This window comes from Peromyscus maniculatus, chromosome X, assembly GCF_049852395.1.
Source record: "Peromyscus maniculatus bairdii isolate BWxNUB_F1_BW_parent chromosome X, HU_Pman_BW_mat_3.1, whole genome shotgun sequence".
NCBI classification, from domain to species: Eukaryota; Metazoa; Chordata; class Mammalia; order Rodentia; family Cricetidae; genus Peromyscus; species Peromyscus maniculatus.
The window spans coordinates 128155932-128173659 of record NC_134875.1 but is presented as its reverse complement, the minus strand read 5'-3'; positions in this window follow the sequence as shown (position 1 = coordinate 128173659).

The window sequence follows — 17728 nt, the reverse complement described above, 5'->3', positions numbered from 1 at the left end:
TCCCCTATATAGGATGCCCATATCACACCCCTCTCCACAAGGTTCGGGGATCTTTGTGAAAGGGAAATGAAAGACTGGAAGAACCAGAGGTGACTGGCTTCAAAGAAACTGTTTACCAGCCTCAATAGAGCACTTGCACATAAGAACTCACAGTGATTGTGACAGTATGCACAAGGCATGCAAAGGCTTAGGCTAGACAAAAATCTCAGCCAGAAGAGGGGAGGCGGACATGAAGTCCCACCCCTAGCTGACGATCTAGTGGCATTTGATAACCGCTGAAGAAGGGACTGAGCCCTGGTAACTACACTCTAGAACAGAGCTCATACAGGAGACTGAGCAACACAAATTGGACTCTGTGAGTTAAAATAAAGAGGGAACACAAAGTTGGGTCAGCAGGGAAGTAGGGGTAGATATGGGAAGGGTTAAGAAATGGGTGAATGTGATCAGAATACAATGTATTATATTCCCAAACAAATAATAAAATATTTTTAAAGTATTTGTTTTAGATTGAAAATGCCCAAGCTACAATATCAACAGTGAATGGCATTGAAATTCAGGTAAAATGTGATCAAATTGTATGAAGTATGATTGACTACACAACAGGCAAGTACACATTCACAGCTTATGTCTATTACCATATCGACCTGTTTTACCTGAGTCATTTATTAGGGACAAAGAGAAATTGTGCCATTATATCTGGGAAGTTAATCAAACACAATTGTGTGCCACATACTGACAATACTGTCAGCTTCTACTCAATTATGGATAACAAATGGACCTCCTTGCTACCATTCCCATAAGTGGGCTTATTTTCCTAACCAGAATCACCTGAAGTCTCTGTAATTTAAAGCCTTAATTTTCTGCCCTCATTTTCATAAAGACTGTTAGAGCCGGCACAGCACACTCCAGTCCGTAAGTAATGTATGGTACCCTTGGTACATGTAAAGATTATTTCATTAATTATAAAGAAAAACTATAAACGTGGCCATCCATTTTTTTCTATTCCCATGAAAAAGGCCACAGGTGGCCATTTAAAATTATTTGGGTGTACATAACATTACCTTAAGCATTTGCATGCAATTTGACTTGGGCAGAATTTCAAACAGCAAATCTTTTTACAGCCCCTTGAAGCAACTGCATATTGGCTTTCCATCAACAAATATAGTGCTACCAAGTGCCGCCCCTTGTTAGTTTTGTTTTCAATACTATCTACTGACTTTCTACTATAGAAGATGAAGATTCTGCACTCTTAGATACCCCTTTTCCATGTATATGGGAATGATAATTTTTAATTCTTAAAACTTTTATTTGAAATAGATGCCTGAAGTCAAACTCAGGTTAGCAAAAAGAAAGGGGAGCAGAAGCTCATTAGCATATATCTAGGGAAAACACTTCAAGTTTGAATAGCTCTGAACAGGTAGCTTTGAATCCTAGTACTTTCAACCAAGAATTGTAAATTCCTGAAAACAATAGCAAAACATAGGAAGATAATTTCAAGCCTTTAGGGACCTGAGCTTGGGATAAATGCAAGTTAAAATCTGCAGGTAGAAGCTGTTTAGCAAAGCTTGTTCATCTCCTTTTCTCTGGTACCAGGACAAGAAGGGTCCAAAGTTGTCTTCCATAGGTCAACCTTCATTCTTCTTGTTAGAGAAGTGTCCTGCTTTTTATGCAGACATGGGCGACAAGAGAGGACTCTTGTAGCTGCCTCTTAACTGGCCACAGCTGAACCGTCTTTCATTTTGGGAAGAGGGCTATTCTACTCCCCCTACACTCCAACACAGGTTAACTTTAGGGAAAGGTCAGCTTTCCTTTCTTCATTATTATTACAAATTTCACATTCTTGCCATGCTTAAATTTTGTTTCCTGTAAAACTGATTAATTTTTCCCTTGGAATTAATGACTTTTTTCTCTTAAATTTTTTTTTGGCTTCTCTGTGCAAGTCTTTTCATAGTAGAAAAGGAAAATGAAGGTGAAGAAGGTGAAGGGGGGGGGTCATGGTTCTGATGTTTGGATTTTGTCCTTGTAACTAGCCCTACAAAAACATATTACCTCAGGTTCTCTCAAGTTTAAGTTCACTACAGAGTATACATTAGTCTGCTTCCTGTTGCCAGTAACACAGTATCATAGACCACATTTTAATAAAATGAGGCTTATTTGGGCTTATGGTGCAACATCATGTATTTAGTAATCATTCTGCAGATGGCAAAGGCCTGAGAGGGCACAAGCTTTAAGTGGAAAAAGACAGGGCAGGAGTGGGGATTGTTTCTTGTATCACTATCTCTTCTTATAAAACCACTAGAATTTACTCACAGGGGCTTCAGCATAACAAATTTATGTAATATTAATCACCCCCACAGGCCCCTCCTTTAGACAGCACAGTCAGATTAAGTTTCCACCCACTTAATATTTCAAAAATGAAGATTAAATTTCAGTGTGAACCTCGAGGCGATACACTCAAACCATATCCACATTATAAGAGGATAAAATTTCTAGCCCGTGCCACAGACCAAGGTAAGGATTTGTGATTCATTTTGTGTTAGTTTTTATTTATTTATTATTGTTGTTACAAATTTATGAATGATACATGTTTTCAAATGCAAGTGTGTACATGCCATGGCATATATGTGGAATTCACGGGAAAGCTTTCAAAAGCAAGCTCTCTCCCTCTACTGTGGAACATGGAGATTGAATTTAGATGGTCAGGCTGGCAAAATGTGTGCTTTTAACTACTTAGGCATCTCACTAGCCTTGATGAATGTAAGATTAATCTTAAGTGCTGCTCATGCACTCTATTGATACAGGAGAAACTTGAAGTAGTAAAATTGATGCTATAAAGGGTTTACTAATAAATTTGCTTAGGAAATAGTAAGTTATACAAAATAGAATTTAGCTCAAGGAGAGCTGACTCCAATATGACTGGAAGATAAATATTATACTAGCAAGACTGTTCCAAACTGGGAGAAAGAAAATTATGAACCATAATTGAAGTTGAGGGTTGATAAGCAAATGTCTGCTAATGTTTGACCACTAATATTTACCTCCAATAAGGTGCCATTCCCATAACGAACTGCAACATCCCTGATCTAGGATTGATATTTGGCCCATCCCCATATCAAAGAACCCACCTCTAACAGGCAGCTCAAGGGGGCAGTGCAGGATCACAAGCACCCTTAAATCCTGGTCTGCCAGTAAGTCTCCTGTGCTCTTTTCAGAAAAGCATAATTCTGTCAGGTGGGTGAGATGACCCTGGGTAACAACTCTTCATAAAGAACATTAGTACATTTGAGAATAATTCTGACAAAACTTCTCTGTGTAAATCTCCCATCAGCCCAAGAGGTCAGATTTGCAGTTTCTTGTCTTTGTTTAAATTGTTCAAAGTGTAACCTGGGGCTGAAACCTAAAAGAGATTCAAGGATAATATATATATATATATATATATATATATATATATATATATATATATATATATATATATATATATGGAATGCATAAGCCTAAAGTGTATATAGGTTAGTAAAATCTATTCAGTGCCAGATCCTCTTTGAGCATTAGCCAGAACCTAACAAGTGCTATTAAATAGCTTCATTTATCTCTAAGTGTGTGGAGTGATTTCTCACTAGGAAGGCATATTATTTTCATAAACATAAACAAAGTCTCTTCATTTAAGACCTTCTTTCTATCCCAGGCAACCTCAACTTCTATTCCTAAACCTTTTTGGGCTGCGCTGGTAAGCTTGCATGTGTGCTGATGGTTAATTTGGCAGAAGCTAGAGTCATCTAGAAAACAAACCTCTAAGCATGTCTGTGAGAGTTTATGTGTTGAATTACTTGAAGAGGGAAGAGCCACTGTAGATGTGGATGGCATCATTCCACAGCTAGGGGTCCCTGAGTGAATAAAAGGATAAGGTGAGCTGAAAACCACATTCAGCACTCTCTGCTTCCTGACTGTGACAGAATGTGGTCAGCCACCTCATACCCCTGTCATCAGGCCTTCTTCACCAAGATGGACTTTCTCCTCAACCTGTGAGGTCAAATCAACCCATACTTCCCTAAATGACTTCCGTTACAACAATGAGAAAAGAAGCTGACAGATGTGCATCTGTGATTTTCGCACTATAGTCTTGCCCAGCAGCTCTTTCTGGTCTATTTGTTTTCCAATTTGTACATTTATATTGTATCTATTTATTTCTGCACTTGTTCATTTATTTATTTGTATGTTCATGCATAGATCTCATAGCAGACATGTGGAGGTCAGAGGACAACTTTTGGGAATTTGTTCTTTCCTTCTACCTTGTAGGTGCAAAGGATTGAATTCAGGCCATCATGCTTGGTGGCAAGCACCTTTACTTGGGGGATCCAGCTCATCAATCATAGTTTGTACATTTTTACCCTTGTTCTTCTACTTCTGCTTCCATATTTAGTGCCATCATCCTTTCATATCTATGCTGACAGTTAGGGACTTTGGCTAGAAAATAATGTTTGTATTCAATTTACTGTATTAACACATCTCACAAACAATGTTTATCTTTTAGAAAATGTATATAAATATATCTGGAGCCTATGAACTCTTTGAGTTCACATGTGGAAGTCTGAAATATAGGAGATGAGGTGGTATTTCATGTTCTCCTCATAGTTTTATAACCCTAGTCCTAAATGGCAAGAAAGAAGAAGAAAAAAATCAGACAATTCTCTGCCCCTTGTACATCAGAATAACTTACTCCAAAGATACTGGGAAAATTGAACAATGAGGCAGAATGGTTTGTCAGGGTTAGGGCTATAGCTCAGTGGTAGAGTATGTGCTTTGCATATGCAAAGTCCTGGGTATGATCCTCAGTACATAGCTAAATAAATACATAAATATTGTCAATACATCTTTTATTTTTATTATTTTATTTATTATTGTTATTATCATTATTTATTCCTTTTGGATAAGAGATTTCTAGCCAAAATATGATGTCCTTATTATGTAAGAAAATAAAAAGCAGGAGTTTCTCTGAAGAGTAGCTTCTCCCTTAGACTGGGAGGCAAATGTTGGATTGCTTTTTATCCATGAGCTATTCAACTGACACTACTCTTTTGGCTCAGGACCCTAACCCCAAGAGTCCCAGACGATTTCCCATGTGGTAATAACACTAGCCTGGTTGGAGACTTCTGAGAAGCATTTGACATTGGGACACCTACTTTCTGGAATTCTGTGACACCATTTTTTTCTCTCACTTAGTATTTGTTTTTATGTATGACTGATTTGTTTCCACCTTGTTGTCATAGTCTGTCAAATCTTCAGCTCTCTTCCATTCACTTGCATGGCATCAGCTCTCACCTTTATGTGTCTACTTTGCTGAACTTCTGTTCTTTCTTTCTGACAATGCTGCAAAATGGCTGGTTGAGGACAATATTTATCCTCTATGACCTACCAAATTGCTTTAATCACACTAAGCACCTATGAGGAACTTTTGTAGACAAGTTAGTTGGGAGATGAGAATAATACTGTGGGAGGTGCTATGTAATACCCCCTCAATTCCCCAGTCTCTTTCCTTCAGGATTCAGACACCCATCCTTTGTAGCTGCTTTGAGTATTTGCAGTTGGTGGGTGTCCACTAAAACCTAATCCCAGACATCTGCGGTGCTGTGGATATCGCTCTGTATGCTGTGAATGTGTTGCTCTAATTTGGTTGATAACTAAAACACTGATTGGCCAGTAGCCAGGCAGGAAGTATAGTACAGGCAGTATAAGCAGAGAATTCTGGGAAGTGGAAGGCTGAGTCAGAAGACACTGCCAGCTTCCACCATGAGAAGTAAGATGTAAAAGTACTGGTAGGCCACAAGCCACATAGCAATTTATAGATTAATAGAAATGGGTTAATTTATGATATAAGAACTAGATAGAAGTCTGCCACAACCATACAGTTTATAAGTAATATAAGTCTCTGTGTGTTTACTTGGGTCTGAGTGGATGCAGGAGCCAGGTGGACACAGGAAAACTTCAGCTACACTGCAGTTTCATCTAGTTTCACTGGCAGGGTCAAAACATGAACTTCTGCAAACACCTACATTGGGTAAGTTCTCTCACAACCCACTTATGGTGTTGGGACCAAGAACACCTCCCTGGACACTCTTCATAGACTAGTTTCTTCTGCCCAAAAGTCTATATGACCTAAATAGATGCATATTAATTCTATTGTTTGATGTCAAAGCAAAATAGTGGCATCAAATTCCATTTTCACAGGATAAGGTAAATGAGAAATGAACATTACGGAGCTAGTTTAATAATGCTGCTGAAGTTGGTGTCTCTTGAATAAGTCTGTGCAGATTTGTAACCTGAATTTACAGTCTACCAACTCTATGATCTGGCCAATTTCTTGTCAGTGTAACTGTGTCTGGCCAATTTCTTGTCAGTGTAACTGTGTAACTGTGACAAAGATAGTATTGCCTGTGCCAACATAGGGCAAGAATTACTAAACTTCAGTGGTCAAGCCCTAAGGAAATGTTTTTAACCTAACAGTCTCTCAAAAGGTGCTTCTGTTGCTCTGAGAAACAGGTTTTGAGATTCATGCCCACAAGGTGATGTGGAGTTAGAATGAGAGAACATATGAAAGGGCCAAAGCTTGGGGCATAGAAAATGTTCAGATTTTTAAATTGCCTGTGCTGTTGTTATTAGAAAATCTGTGCTTTTCCACTTGTGATCTTTGGAGTCTAACATCTGTGCCTTAAGATAGTTTCAAGAATGAAGAAAAGAAGAGAGGAACAATAACATCTAAGGAGCAGATGGCTGTAGAAAAATCCTATGGACTAGATTGAAGAGGACCTAACCAGTCATAAAAACTCACAAAAATGTTGGAAAATGACAAGCTGAAGAAACATCCTCTTAGAATGGCAAATAAAACCAACTGCATTAAAAAAAACCTTTTTATTGAAAAAATTCATACAATATATTTTGATTATGTTTCCTGTTTCCCAATTTTTCCCAGATCTACCCAACGTTATTCTCCCTGCCTCTCTGTCACACACACACACACACACACACACACACACACACACACACACACACACCAAAAAAAAAATACCAACTGGATTTGTGACCAGGCCCTGGTCTTCAGTGACCTAGCTGAGGCTCCTACATCTTTTCTGATTTCAAGGATCAGAGTGGGACAGAGAGGAGAAGTATGGGCAAATGTTTCTATTTCTACTGCTTCATCTCATTGAGAAACACATGCTTTATAAATCAAAATAGTCACTGGCATGTTGTTTTAACAACTCAAAAACTTACATTTTCTTCATGACAAGCAAAATAGTTCCATTGATATGATATTAATACCCCTCCTTTTTTTCCAACTCCATCCACCATAAAGGTAACTCCATAAAGCCTATATCCAAGAAAATGGAAAAGCTGAAATTAGTAAGGATTTCAGATTCTTCTCTATATTCTGCTGTGGTGGTCAAAGTAGATATAAATTCTAATCTAGCTAACATTTCTCAGTACTTATGTGTCACGACTTAGGGTAGGAACTTATTCAAATGTATCTTGTTAAATCCTCACAGTAATCAAGTCGACTGGTATAAATCATGATGAAATAGAGTAGAGTGAAATTTGCAGAAAGCACAAAGACATCAGAACTCTCTCCTCTCTTATTTGCCATGAGCAATTTGATATTTAAAGAAAAACTTGTTTGAATGTCACATCTGCACATTGACTTTCACGCTATTTAATATATTTCAATGGCTCACAAACTCTTGCATGCATATTGATTAATATAAAAATTCTAAGTTAAAATCAGACATAACATGTCTTTTGGTCAACTCAAGAATCTTTCAAAAATATTTTAGACTATAGGGAATTTTTACCTTAAAGGCTAATTTCTAAATCTTTTTATGAACATATTAAGCCAAGAAACTCCTTACTATCTGAATCCTCTTATGACTTTAGTTTTTCTTTAACATAATAAAGGAATGGACCTCCATCAGAAATAAAGTGACACCTCTAAAGGTTGGTCCTAAGATCCACTTGACTTAAACTTGAAGGAAACTGATATTAGTATTATTTTCACCAAAATTTTATTTGACATTGAATATACTGTTTTAGATGCTGTGATATGGCAGTAATTAATGCATAAATTGTTTCTCTTATGGAGTATGGTGGTTTAAGTGAGAATAGCCCCCAAAGATATTTGAATACTTGGTTCTGAATTGATGGGAGAGTTTGGGAAGAATTAAGAGGTGTGGCCTTGTTGGAGGAGGGGTATTCCTATGGGTTTCAAAAGACCAGTTCTACTGATATGGTATATTTTATTATGTGCAAGGGTTAGAAAATAACTGTAGGAGTGATATTTTTTCAGTGAATGAGGTAAGGAGAATCTACTCAGAGGAAAGATTCTCAGAATAATGTGGAAAGGGGTGTTTTGAATAAAAGCACATGGTTAGTTGTGGTTTATCAAGATGGAAGATCTGGTAACATAAAATCTGTGAAATAGTCATTGGATTTAGCAATAAGAACATTACTGCTGCCCTTGCAGTAATTTTATACTTTCTTTTCTTCCCCCCTGTTCCTCTCTTTCCTTTCCTTCTTTCTTTCCTCTTTGTAGTTTTATTTATTTATTTTTGATACAAAAATCTTATGATGTAGTTCATGCTCACATGATTCTACCAATCCTGATCCTCATGATCCTCCTGATTCTGCTTCCCTCCAAGGGCTGGGATTATAAGTATGTGCTACCTCATCTGTCACAAGAACATTTTCATGGTCTCCTGGGCTTGGAAACCCAATCAGAATGAACTCAAGAGAAAATAGGAGAAGAAAGTAAATAATGACACTATGAAATTTTGCTATAAATGGCCACAAAGAGATGGTACAGTACTCAGAGGAGAATGGACAATGAATGGAGAGAAACAAGGTACATTTGCATATTGAGATGATTGATGGAGTGGAGATGGAAAACTGATGATGTAAATGAAAACAGAACAAGTCTCAGAACCCTGTGCTGGAGTGAATATTCCACAATGAGAGTGCACATGCATGTAGAGGGCTTGACCTTCTAAAAGTAGCTCATTTCTGTAACACAAGGGACAGTACAGACTAAAAGCAAAGATGGTGAATAATGAGAGTGAATCTGATGGGAAAATATATGCATGCAATTAGTGAAAAAAGGGCCATGAATTTGAAGGAGAGCAGGGAGGGGTTTATGAATGGGTTTAGAGGGAGGAAAAGGGAGGGAGAAATGACGTAATAAAATTATAAATCTCAAAAGTAAAAGAAAATGAAAATTATGTTTTGAATGCTTATAATTTCTCATCAATTAAGAAGTAAGCCTATTCCCTGAGAATGAAAAAGAAGGCAGGAGCTATTAGTGTATTGAAAGCAAGGAAGGCATGATAATAATCATTTAAGATAATGGAAGAATGAACTGATTTGGGAAACTTGTAGACTTTACAGCAGCTCAAAAGGTTCAGTGGAAGTCAATATGAATATGAATTGCATGTGGTGAGCTGGCTGGAGCAGAGCCAGTTTCCAGACTGGCAGGCAAAAAGGAGTCCTGCAATGTTCAACCTCTAGCTGAGGGCATGCTTGGTTATTTCCTGCTTTATGTAACCTGCTTCATAAATGTCTATGACCTTTGCCTTGAAAGAAAGTTGACATATACTAGCAATGATTGTTTGCATTTTTGCATCAATCACAACACTCCACTGTGACAGGCAAGCAAGAGGAGAATAGCACAGTCACATTCATCAGGCACCTGGCCAATATTGTGAAGGCAGAGATCCTCTATCATTTTCAAGAATAAAACAAACAGCTCTGCCTATTGGACATGGATGTCATTTTGAAAGGGCCTTCAAGCTAATAAATCTAAATGCATGCTGGTTTTTATGCTCTAGTCAGGCTTTCCTCCCAGTTCATCAGCTGACTGTCCATTTAGTTCCCTAATTATCATTAGGCTAATCCCTACGTGTGAAAGAGCATCATTTCTGCTTTCCTTCTATGTCTTTGATGGTTCCTTGTTTTCTAAATAGGAAGTTTTGCACTCATAAAGCTTGACAGGGAGAATCTTTCTACTCTGCCTTTGACTCATCTTCTGTCTTATATCACTCTGTCTTCTGCCAACCTACTTTTAATCTACTTCACCTACTTATTTCTTTTATCCCAGATCTATCTTAATTTGTCAGATAATTACATTATGAAGTAGTTCAGCCTTCTGAGATAAGCAAAGTAATTTAGATACTCTTTGTTGTTGTTGTTTTGAGACAGGGTTTCTCTTTGTAGCCCTGGCTATCCTGGAACTGGCACTGTAGACCAGGCTAGCCTTGAACTCAGAGATCCATCATCCCTTGCCGCCTGAGTTTGGGATTAAGAGCATGAACCACCATGCCCAGTGATTTAGATACTCTTGATAGGGGAAGCTTTGGGCAACTTCTACCAAAGCACTTGTGGTGAATTAATTCAGAAAAGGGTTTCCTTGCCTATGTGCTAAGACAGTCTATCAAAGCCATTTCTCACTATATATGTCTATGACTTTTGGTATCTAGGTCAGAACATATCGTATGAGAACTTAGAGAATCAAGTCTTTCTTGCCAATGTCTCAACTGTGGCTGTGGATATTGCTGTTTGGTTTATTTTAACTAAAATTATGTTAAAAACAACTAAGTAAATAACAACAAAAAATTCCATCAGTTTTACCACTGTATAAGCTATGGTCCTTCAGACAGCAAATGCCAAGTTGGAATGATAAACGGAAGTCATTTCTGAGAATAATAATAGAAAGAGTAAAAGGTTTTATATCTACCTGGATACATGTCCAACCCATGTAGAAGGTGGAAAGAAAGAAGAAGGGGAGGGGAAAAGGGGAGTGCAAAGAGATATAGAAAGACAGAGAGACAGAGAGGCAGAGACAGAGGCAGAGCCCAGATGGTAGCAATCTCTGAGAAAGTCTCAGTGAGTCCAATAGGGAGTGCAGAGCCAAAGGTGCCTATCAGCTATGCTTCATGTTAGGCAGGAGCAGCCCAGCTCTAGATACCTGTTTCACTTGATCATTGGGTAGAACATCCTGGAAAGAGTGTTGCCTCAATAGGAACATTAAGGTAGACCTCAAAGAAAGGCTACTAGCCTACAGTTCTCACAGCAGGCTCTTTCTTGTAGAGCAGTCCATGTTTTCATGTCCATGACTGCCACAGTCACCTGCATTATTTGTGTTACCAATCCAGACCTACTCTTATTTTTATAGTCATAACCAACAAAGTTAAAATCTTCTGAATTTCCCTAAATTTTAACATGAACTTGTTTGACTGACTCTACTCCCTCTCTACTTTCCCTTTGCTCTCCACTTGGTTATTTGATGCTCAAAACTAAATAATTACTCAAATAGTGTTTTTTTTTTGGCCAACCCCATACCCTTTCCATTTATATGCCCCCGTAGAATTTGGCAATAATTTCTGTGAAGCATGTCTAATGTCTCAGTCAGTGATTTGCATGTAGCTAGAGTGCTGAATTTTAAAACTCCTTTAGAGAAGGGAAGATATTTTATTCATTTTTATATTCCCATCATTACCATGGTTCCAAAACTGTATGCTTAGGTGTTCCAGAGCACTGCAGTGGAGTCACAAGGGGTATTGTGAAATAATTTAAACTTCCAAAGAAACAAAATAATACTGTATTAACTACAACTGTTAAGTTGCCTAGATATAAGTATTTAAAAAAATGGTTATTTCTCTTGGCCCAGGGTTGCCATAAAAAAACAAACAAACAAATAAAAAAAACCTGAAATACTGAGGGAGCCCACAACTGACTCAGTTTCCCAGTTTGAATCTGAAGTCTATTCTGAGTCAATAGAGTTCAGGGTTGTTTGCTCTAAGGCTGTGAGAAAGTCCTGATTAGCCCACGGAGTCTCCTTGAAGGGCTGGAGAGAGCCAGCTGTGGGACTCAAACCAACCATTCACAGGTTTTGCAAGTGCTTGATTGTGGGGCTCCAACTCAACCAGGACTGGCTTTAGCTCAGCAGTTACTTCGACACTGCATCAGTTTGCTACCTGCCACTCATGGTTGAGTTCGAGCCCCACAATCAACCACTTGCAAAACCTGTGAGTGGTTGGTTTGAGTCCCACCCTTCGGCAGCACATAAACTAAAATAGGAATACACTTTCTAGTTAGATGCAGGCTGCTAATGCCAGCCAGAGGTACTTTGAGATAGAAAATAAAACTGCCTGCTCCTTGACTCAAGGATGGGATAGATAGAGGTTGAATGTCTGTGCTGTGCATTGTTCTACCTCTGTCCTTCAAGACTGTATATGGGTGGCAGTGAAATAGACTTGGGGCTCTTTTGGCATTGACCAGCAGACCTCTCAAATCTTTTCTGTCTTCTTCATTGTCTCTTCAATCTGCACGCTTCTACCCAGCTATTCAGCCGACAGTCGGCAGGCTCCGACAAAACACCAAAGACTCTAGAAATTGAGACTCTTAAAAATGGCACCCTAACTCTCAATGCACATAGTACTTGGAACACAGTATCTGTTTAGTAAATGACATGATTTGATTTTAGATGGTTTATTTTACATTTTCCTAGCATGCATATACACTGTACCAGCCATTCTTAAATAGTTTATATATGTTGTGTCATGTGTTTTTCTAACACTTCTGTAAGGTAACAAATATTACTTTCATTCTGAAGATTTAGAAACTAGGACATGGCCAGATGATGTAACATTTGCAAGGGCTCACTGGTGGAAAAAAAATTTAAGAAATTAAATTCTAGAAATATAAATTAGTGGGATAATTTATGTTTAACATATGTGAGGTCCTGGATTCTATCCATTATGCCACAAAATAAATGAAAACTAGAATACCATACCCCTACATACTATACATAAATTCTCAAAATTTTTCAAAATAGCAACTGATGAAATTGCTAGAAAATAACAAAATCGCAATCTTTTTTCCTAATATACCTTTTGGTAATTACATAGATAGATTCATTTTGGAATACTTCTTCATCAACTATCATTGAGTACCTTGTAGGTGCAAAGTACCATTCTGGATTCTAAGAGAACTAAAACTAATAATTCCAAAGCCATTAACTTTGAAACAAACCATCCTTATAGACATTATGTATTTTGAACATACTTCATAATTCTGACTTCAATCTGCTAGTGAACTTTAGAATGAGGTGGAAAGTTTTCCAGTCTATGTTAGCAACCATACTTACTCTATTTTGGTTTGAGTAATGTTGGGCTAGTGAAGGAGGCTGGACACCGTCTTCTCTTTCATTCTCTTCTCCCAATTTGTAAGGCAATTTTAGTTAATGATTATATAGAAATTAAAGCCATAGAGATCCAAGCACATTAGAAGTTAATTAAGCAGAAGTTAAGGACAAGTGTTTTCCTACTAAGGGATATGAGTATCAGGAGAAAAAAAAATATGCCATCTCGACACTAGAATTCTTTCAAAATAGAAAGGAACTCCAGTCAAGACTCTTAAAATTTGAGCCTTATGGAGTCAATCATCCAAATGTGTCTCAGATTCCCTACAATTAAACAAAGCCAAACCAAAACATTTGTAAAAGAGAGGACATTCAGACTGAGCTGTTCACTTATAATCTGTAATTAATTAAGGCAAAAAGTGGACTACAAATTTGGTACTATTCTTACAAATGGGAGATCAGATATATAGTTGAGATTCTGATGGTGATTCCACATTTAATCTTGAGCAAAACACTAAACTACCTTGAATCAGAAAATTCGCCCCAGTCAGATGGTTCTATCTCACATTTTAATATCTTGAAGCTCTATGGTTGCATTCTGCACTGCAGTATTCCAATATAATTTGAGAAGCTATTATTAGACTCTTACAAAATGAAAACAAAACTCCACAGAATAGCAAAACATATAAAATATACATTTTTAAGATGAAAATTTGTAGAAAACAACATATTCACACTAGCACAAGCATATATCCAAGACCTTCTGTAATTATGTGTAAATAAATAGAAGGAAGGGAATTGCTTTTATCTTGAAATTATAATGCCAAGAAAAATGGACCAGACTGAGTCAATAGCTATTTAGAGAATTTAACCAATTTTATGTGATAGATGTAATACTATTTCCATTAGTGAGGATACAAGATAAATCAGGGAACACAGAAAATAATTTTATCCATGAGTCATCATATTTTATTACTAGGTTATAGTTCAAAAACCCCTTTTTCCTATCTTTGTTTATTTTTTGAGATCTTTATAATTTAATTACAATATTTCTCCATTCCTTTTCTTTCTTTGAAGTCCTCCCACATATCCATCCCCATTTTCCTTCAAATTCATGACTTCTGTTTTTCACTAACTGTTATTACACACATATACATATATATGTGTGTATAATACATATATACATGCATTCATACTCCTAAATATAACTTGTTCAATCCATATAATGCTCCCTATATGTATGTTTTCATGACTGATCATTTGGCACTAGATAATTAGTTGGTGTGTCCTTCCCATGCCCAGCTTTGCTCAGTTGTCCAAAGTTCTTTGTGTAGGGTTGAAGCCTTATGGGCTTTTCTTCATCCAGTTTGTCATGTCCATTGGTATAAGCCTTGTTTAGCTCACATTTGGGTAGTCATATTGGTGAGATTTTATGGCTATAGCTTCTGATATTACTAAAAGACACAATCTAACAGAAAACTCTGTAATCTTCTGGTTCTTCCAATCTTTCCACCTCCTCTTCTGAAATGTTCCCCAAGCCTTAGATGTGGGAGTGTTTTGTAGATCTAGCCACTGGGGTTGGGCTTCCTAACTCTGCATTTTGATTGGTTGTGGTTTTCTGAATGTTCTCTGCTTGTTGAAAAGAGAAATGTTTTTGGTGAGAGGTAAAGACTACAGTTATCTGTGGGTATAAGAACAAATGTTTATAGATTGTTTTTAGGAATTATGCTGGTTTAGTAAATTAGTGCTTGTAGATTCTTCTTCAATAATTGTGACTTCTTTACTTGTACTGAGTAGTTAGCTAGGTTTCCAGTACCAGGCATGGTCTCCCCTTTGTTGAGTCAGTCTTAAGTCATACAAGAGAGCTGTTGGTTACCACCAAGGTATGTATTTGTGTGCTACTACTATACTTTTAGGTTTATTATTGCATGCTGATCACTAATGTTGTTCATGGGCATCACAGCTGGTTGCCTTCCTCTTTTGGAAGCTTGGATGGTGCCTTCGGGTGCATGGAAGCTAGTCAGCAGGGAGCAGGTTTTCAGGGTCAGTTCTAGCTCAGGAGTCACTGGGCCCTGTTTCTGAAGTATATGATGTTTTAAGAAATAGAGATTTACTTTTCACCTCTGGAAGTTAACCAAGGCCAACAGCAATAGGTTCTATGTTTCGGGAATCTCTAGGACAGACTTGGTCACCAATTCAAAAGAGGGCTCTAAATGTCTGGTATTGGAGTTTTTGTTAGGTGTTCTTTGGCTCTTGGAAGGAACACCATCAGACCAGATTAGAAAGGCTCAATAAAACTATGTAACAAAGTAAGTTTAACCTGTTACCACAATACAATTATTGATTTAGTACTGGTGATGGGGTAAGAACATGTGAACACTGAATTTTCAGATCTATAGTTCCTTTCTTAGAGGATTTCCAAGCCAGGGGGAAATTACCAAATAGAAATGGTTGTAATTTACAAGTGGAAACTAAGTCTAATATCTCTCATAATTTGGTGACCGTATAGGTAGAATAGAGTAGAAGTTATATTCATTACGTTTCTGATAGGGGAGGATAGTTGTGTTTTGGCTCACAGTTTGAGAGAGTATAGTCTGTTGTGGCAGGGAAGGCATGTTGTTAAGAGCAATTCACAGCTGTTGCAGCAGGAACACAAAGTAGCTGTTTCTGTTTTTTTTTTTTGTTGTTTTAATTAAATTTAATTTTTTTTATAATTTGATTTAATATTACATATCAGCCACTGATTCCCCTGGCCTTCCTCCTCCCGCCCTCCACCCCCCCATTTGTAGTCAGTAAACAGAGGGCTTGGACTGTGAGTAGGGCTAGACTATAAATCAAGACCCATTCTCGGTGGCTTACTTCCACCAGTTAAACCTTACATATTTAAGGTTATACAATCTCCCGAAATGGCTGGGAATAAAGTAATGGACAAATAGGCCTGTAGTAGACATTAGAGACTAAAACTGTGCCAGGAGTCAAAGATGAAACATTATTTTGCCCCTAAGATGGGAAACAAAGCAACAATTTCTGTGGTTACAACTCTTATTCCATATAGTATAGAAGACATAGTGAAATAACCACCCTTATCAAAAAAAAAAGAAATGATGGGCTTCAGACTTAAAGGAAATGAAAGTGTCTCTATTTTTTTTTTATTGTTTTTTTTTAGAGCCAGGGTTTCTCTGTGTAGCTTCGCGCCTTTCCTGGAACTCACTCTGTAGTCCAGGCTGGCCTTGAACTCACAGAGGCCTGCCTCTGCCTCTGCCTCCCGAGTGCTGGGATTAAAGGAGTGCGCCACCACTGTAATGATGCTGTGTAGAAAGCTTAATTCATCTACAAAAATTGGGGGAAAAATTCATACAACTCATCAATTTGATGAGCTCACAGGATATAGGCTCATCACACAGAATTCAATTGTATGGTTATACACTAACAGACATATAGAAACCAAAGTAAAAACACAAGATTATTCTCCAGGGTAGGTCCTACCCCAAGTGTATTTGAATAACATGAATTGGACTGATGGGTTCTAAAAAAGAAAAGAGGATGCAAAGTTGGTGGATGCAAAAGTGGGGTTAGATCTGGAAGGAGTTGGGGTGAGTATGATCAAAATATATTGAATGCAATTCTCAAGAAATTAATTAAAATAATTCAAAACAGTATCTTTTTTAATTGGATGAAAGAAAAATCATATAAAATACCTGTATATTGAAAAGTATAAAATGCAAAAAGGGTATAAATGAATTGATAGGCACACTGCATTTGTAGATAAAACTCACCATGATAATGATGCTGGGTTTCCACAAATTGATCTACAAGTTCAACATTATTTATTTCCTAGAAAAACTTCTTGCATATTCCAACATTTATAAGGGAAGGCAAATGAACTAGAATGTTTAAAACAATTCTTGCAAATAATTATTAAAGGACAAAAATATGAGCTGATGACTAACTCTGTAGCTATACTAACCATGACAGTATGTTATTGGAAAGTGTATGATCAATAAATAGATCAATTCAACAGAATACAAAAATAGAGCAACACAAATACATTCAGTTGGTTTTTTACGAAGGTGCAAAAGCAATTTAATGGGAGAAAAATATTTTAAATTGCTTTATTATTGTATATATATGAGTGTTTTGCCTATATGCATGTATGTGTATCAATGTACCATGTGACCACAGATGTCACAAGAGAGCATTAGATCTCCTGTGACAGAGTTACAAATGATTGTGACCCAGTATGTGGGCACTGACAATTAAACCAGGTCCTCTGCAAGAGTGGTCAGTACTCCTAACCACTGACTCAACACTATCAATGGAAGAAAGATACTTTTAACTAACTTGACTGAACATGATACACACACACACACACACACACACACACACACACACACACACACACACACACAAAACCTGACCCACAATTTACAAAAGTTCAAATGAATTTAAATGTTCAGTGTAAAATACAAAACTGTGGGATTATTAGAAGCCATCTTTGGAACCTAGTGCAACACAAAGACCTAGTGCTTAAACATGATACCACAAGTATCT